The sequence below is a fragment of the Corylus avellana genome, chromosome ca11, assembly GCF_901000735.1.
Source record: "Corylus avellana chromosome ca11, CavTom2PMs-1.0".
In the NCBI taxonomy this organism is placed as follows: domain Eukaryota; kingdom Viridiplantae; phylum Streptophyta; class Magnoliopsida; order Fagales; family Betulaceae; genus Corylus; species Corylus avellana.
The window spans coordinates 20,328,737-20,334,175 of record NC_081551.1 but is presented as its reverse complement, the minus strand read 5'-3'; the positions used below and the strand labels follow the sequence as shown (position 1 = coordinate 20,334,175).

At 34.7% G+C, this 5,439-nt stretch overlaps 1 long non-coding RNA gene across 1 annotated transcript; it reads left to right on the top strand.

Annotated features, from left to right (window-relative positions):
- Window positions 1-1,493, top strand: LOC132165477 (uncharacterized). The gene is made up of 2 exons (XR_009438500.1): window positions 1-45; window positions 1,102-1,493. It is a non-coding gene; the product is annotated as an uncharacterized LOC132165477 (long non-coding RNA).
- Window positions 1,494-5,439: the final 3,946 nt, after the last annotated feature.

Genomic DNA, 5,439 nt, shown 5'->3' with positions numbered 1-5,439 from the left:
ATGGTCATCCAGGGAGAGGCTGGAGCTGTCATCCGTGGAAAGAAGGTGATAATAAACAACCACATATATATGTACTCAAATCTTTTCCTGTAATGAATTTTTTAGACATTGTCAAATGGCTAATTTGTTTAGACCCAATGATGCCTTGTACAAAGCACTTGATGTGGGTCGAGGCAGAAAAATATAATCCTTCATGCTAATGAATGTTTTTTCAAGCTCGAGCTGACAAAGCTTTAGGCACTTTATATATTATTCGTAGTCTTTTATGGATTAATAATTCATTTAGCAGACCCTGTTCGTATTGATGTGAGGAATATCCTCCTAGGCATCATAGAATACCACAAGGTGACTAACAAATTGGTATGTTTGTTAATGTTTTTTGGGATTTTTTTTTTTTTTTTTTTGAAAAAGTGTTTTGATATGAGATAAAGGTGAAAACTGTTTTTGTGTTTTAAAGAGTATTTTGTGTTTGGAGTTGTTTACAAAGACACAAACAAACATATTTGTAGACAATTTTCGCTCCTAGAGGGGTTGTCGCTCCCTATGTAAAAGTGTTAGTTTTCTTTTGGACCTAGGACGTACTTCTATATGTAATGGAAATTGTTCACAGTCCCATGTTACTTTTGTTTTTCATCTATTGTAGAACTCCTTTTTGGTCCATACATGCACATTGCAGAGTATGAGTTGTAGATTGTGAATTTTTGGGTGCAGCACACAGAGCATTAGGGATTAACTAAACACCCTCCTGCCTAAAAAATGAAAGGGTCACAGATTGACCTAAAACTCCTTTAAGGAATGATGATTGGGGCAGTGTGTAAAGCCAAAGTAGATTGCCATGGCGATTTTAAAGCAGCAATTAGAATTCTATATTTGAAGTTTGTTGTTTTTATTTTTTCTTGTTTATCATTGCAATTTATGAGGCACTAACATAATGTTTGAAGACTGGCGATGGGTGAATTTACACCCAATGAAGATTACTAGCCTTATTCTTTTTATTATGTACTATGTAACCATTGTCATCTTTAACAACCTCTTTGAGTGGGCTGCCTTTTATTTGTCACTTGGTTTTTTTGTTAAAGCCCTTCTGTGTTCTATTTGCAGGGATCTGGAGGTATTACTATAAAGAAGACTGGTCAAGCCCTAGTTTTTGGCATCTATGAAGAGCCTGTGACACCAGGACAGTGCAACATGGTGGTTGAGAGGTTGGGGGATTACCTTATTGACCAGGGCCTGTAGGCCAAGCTCTATCATCATTTGAGTAATATCTTTTGGGGCTTAATTGTTTTTTTTTTTTTTTCTTCCTTTTTCTTATTCCCTTTTGATTTCGGTTCCAAGTGTGCATCGATCTTCATTTGAAAGCCTTAAATTGGCAGTGAAGTTGTTGCAGACAATAACCATGTGAGAACTAAAACATTTGTCTTGTGTTTGGTTGTTTGAATTGCGTTACCTTGATATTCTATCGATTTTTGCGTAATACTACTTGCAATTTTTTCTGTTCTCTCTCACTCGCCTTAGCACTCCACCATTTTTGGTTGGGTGGTTATATTTTGTGAAGTTTACCACATTACTATTTTACCACGATTCTGCAGACATTTTTTTAATTGGTTTTGTGTGCAAATATTTCTTGTCATACGAAGAAGAGCAAGAAACACCACAAGGAGGCCTGTTGACCTACTTGCATTCGACAATTGTATTACATGATAGAATTTTCAATGGTGATGAAAATTCTTTGAGAGATTTCTTCTTATTTTTGGGTCCAAGATGCTTAAAGAAGATCATTTCTCTAGAACAGATGGACCTGAGGCATTGCAAGCTGACATCCGCTATGGGGAATATCCGGTCAAAAACCATCCATTCTTAGGATAATGATGAATCCTACTTTACTTTTTTCTTTTTTCTGTTCTTTTCTTTTTTCAGGCAGATATATATTTTTTTTTGGGAGGGGATAGATTTTAAGACACAACTTTCAAAATCTGTGCTTTTATCAGAAATTCTCCCTAGCTTTATAATATTTTATAATAGCTTTGTCGCTTTTATTTTAAAGTGAAAAGGAGAGAAAATTATACTTATTACTGAATCTCTCAATTGACAACATTTTACAAAGACATCTATAAACTTCAACCCTTTCAAATTAAACTCCATTAAATTTTGACAATAAAAGAGTAATGATATATGATGTTTGGCCAAAACTAGGCTTATCGACTTATTTAAGAAAAGTGAGGTACAAACTCTAAGTTTACTTATTTCTTGACATTTCCGGATGTAACCATGAAAATTATTATTAAAAATAGGATTATCACTAGGGGTGTACAAGCCGTTGTGATTAACGGTTATTGGCTAAAACCGTTAACCGCAACTACCTAAGATGGTTATTGAATTTTAATAACCACATGACGGTTAATGGTTATTTTATAACCGGCAGTTAGCGGTTATTCAAACTAATAACTAGCAGTTTTATAGATAGTCCATTTTGGCAGCCAAGCATAGGACAAATATTAAAAAGTTAATAATAAAAAAAAAATTGTTATTTTTTTAAAAAAAATTTATGAGTTAATATTTAGTCTCTAATGCTTCAAAACTTATTTTTGGATTTAAAACTAAAACCTAAGGGTGGAAGGTTAACCCTTTAAGGATAACATCACCTGTTGAGACAGTTGTCAACCCTAATAGCAACTCAATTCAAAGGCCTGTTAAGAAAGAAAAATGATTAGCAGTGACAGACTGTGAAGTGGGGGGTGTGGCGGTCGTGCCACCTCCGATGCCTGAGTGAGAATTTGAATAAATTAGATAATAAGAAATAATAATAATTGAGAATGAGTAAGGATAGATTTCACCTTTTGTGGAGGTGGGCATGCTCCTTTTATAGAGTAGCTGGGAAAGTGAGTTGGAGAAGGACTCTCACTTGACTCTCTCAAAATATGGAGTTTGTTGAAAGGATCGAGGTGGAGTTTGTTGTGTGGGAGATCTTCCCACGATAATCTCTGAAGAAGTTATGAGGCGATCCTATGATAATCTACTGAACGGTGACGTGGCAATCCCATGATAATCTCTAGAGAGGTTATATGGTGATATACATGGTCTCTATTTGGTAGGATTTAGTTCGTTATCCTCTGATTTGGTTGTTGGAGAGTAATTATATTTCCCTAATTATTGGGGTAGCATAAGCATAACTGAATGATTTGGGGGCGGACTAGGCGATGACACATTCGTTTGGAAACGTGCGCTTGGCAGCTTAGTAAGTCATGGCCTTTAAACCATAGTGGGCCTTCTATTTGGGCAAGCTGGAAATATTTGGTATCAACATCACCTAAAAGGGATTCGATCATCATAAATTTTGTGCTAATACCTCAAATTTGGATTCCCCTTTAATATCTCTCTTCTTCAATTTTTTTTTTTTTTAATAAAAAAATAAATAAAAGAAGAAGAAGAAGAAGAAGAAGAAGTCAGATGTCTAACGCTTGGCTGCCTCATGGTAGCCGGAAATCTCTATTCAGTTTTATAACCCTTTTTTTATATGGACTTTTGGGTTTTTTTGAGGTATTTTGAGCCTTTTTGTGCCTATTTTTTAGGTTTATTTTAAATAGTTTTGGATCAAAGTGTTCCAAAAATAATGAATATGATGAAATTGTATCCCTAACTCATATTTAAAATGACACCATTTTTTTGATGGTATTGTTTTAATGTTATATTTTTAATATAATATATATTTATATTATTATATATAAGAGTAGGCGGTTAGAGATTATTAACCACTTTTTCCTACCCTTAAAATCACTAACCACCCCGCCCTAGGCAGTTAGCAGTTTTTATAACAGCCTACCAAAGCGATTAGCGGTTATAAACAGTTAGTGGTTGCAAGGCGGTTATAACTGGCTACCAAAGCGGTTATGCGATTAGCAGTTAACCTCCCCGTTTGTACACCCCTAATTGTCGAATAATGTTACAAGTCCCTCTTGTGTCACTCTTATGTTCCTTCAAAGATAATATGACTCTTAAAATCACCATTAGACTTCATTATTGAATTTTGATCAAATTATGATTTCAGAAGCTACCTCATTTTTTAAGGAACACAAAAGTGACACAAGAAGGACTAATAAAATTACTCTTAATTATCATATCAATATTGTATAATAAAAATTATAGTTTCTAGCTTGTATTCTATTAAATAAGGAGAAATGCTATACAAATTCTCAAGTATACACTAACGTAACAATAAAAATCATTATTGAACGAAAACGCAATGAATTAGTTGTTATTGTAAAATTTGACGGTAAATTTTTTTCCCTTTGTAATAATTTTAGTATTCATCGTTTGTTTGTTTGTTTTTTTTTTTTTTTTTTAAAAAAAGTAATTTACAATGATGGTCATTAACGTTCGCAATTTCAAATTTAAAAATTAAAATTAGTCACTTTGGGCGGGTAAAAAAAAAAAATCCAGCATGGCTTTTACGTGGCCCCAAACAGCTCCATCTGCAACATGCAAAGTAAGTTCGGGAAAAGGGGTAGATTCGTAAAATGGAATACCATTATTATAGGAATAAAATCTCCGTAATCTCAACGCTACTGCTTACTAGAAGACCACAGAGAAGATATAACGAAAAACCCACCCAGTATCTGCGAAAACATAAAGAGCCTTTGAGACTGCAAGAACCAGAAAAACCTAAAGCAAATCCCAGACGGAAAGAAGAAGAAGAAGAAGAGAAGATGTCGTGGCAAACCTACGTAGATGAGCATCTCATGTGCGAAATCGAAGGCAATCGCTTGGCGGCCGCGGCCATCATCGGCCATGACGGCAGCGTTTGGGCTCAGAGCTCTACTTTCCCTCAGGTTTATTTTTGCTCTTTCTTTTTTGTTCCTCTTAGTTGTTTAAGTATTTTCTAAAGATTTTTCTAGAAAAAAAAAGTGGATTATTTGATGAGCATGAGGCCTAATTTCGTCGATCTGATCATTTCCTGATTTGTTTCAGTGTAATCGGGATCTTTGATCTGATTTTACGGTCTTTGGAAATGGGGTTCTTTTATTATTTGTGGGTTTTGATCAATCTGTTATTGTGGGTCCGTGTGTGTGTGGGTCTTCTGAGCATCATGTTTTTGTGGGTTTATTAACACAAAACACCCCTTGGCTGTTTTAGTAGTCAAGCGGTTACTACTGGTTTCTGGTGATGAAGTTTTATCAGCTATTTAGCTAACAAGGATGGCATTGATCCTTTTAGCCTGGCTTGATTTGTGCTTAATACATTATTCTCAATCTTTTTTAATAAATTACTAGGGAATTTGTAGTTATAGTTTTGGGAAAATTGCTTGAACTGGTGATATGGTTTGAATGTGAGAAAGAACAAGAGGGGAAGGCAATGTTGTTGAATGCATGAGAAAATAAGGGATTTTCTCTAGCATTTTCTTCTGTTTTCGCTTCTCTCATTCTTTCTTGAGTGCAAAAATGT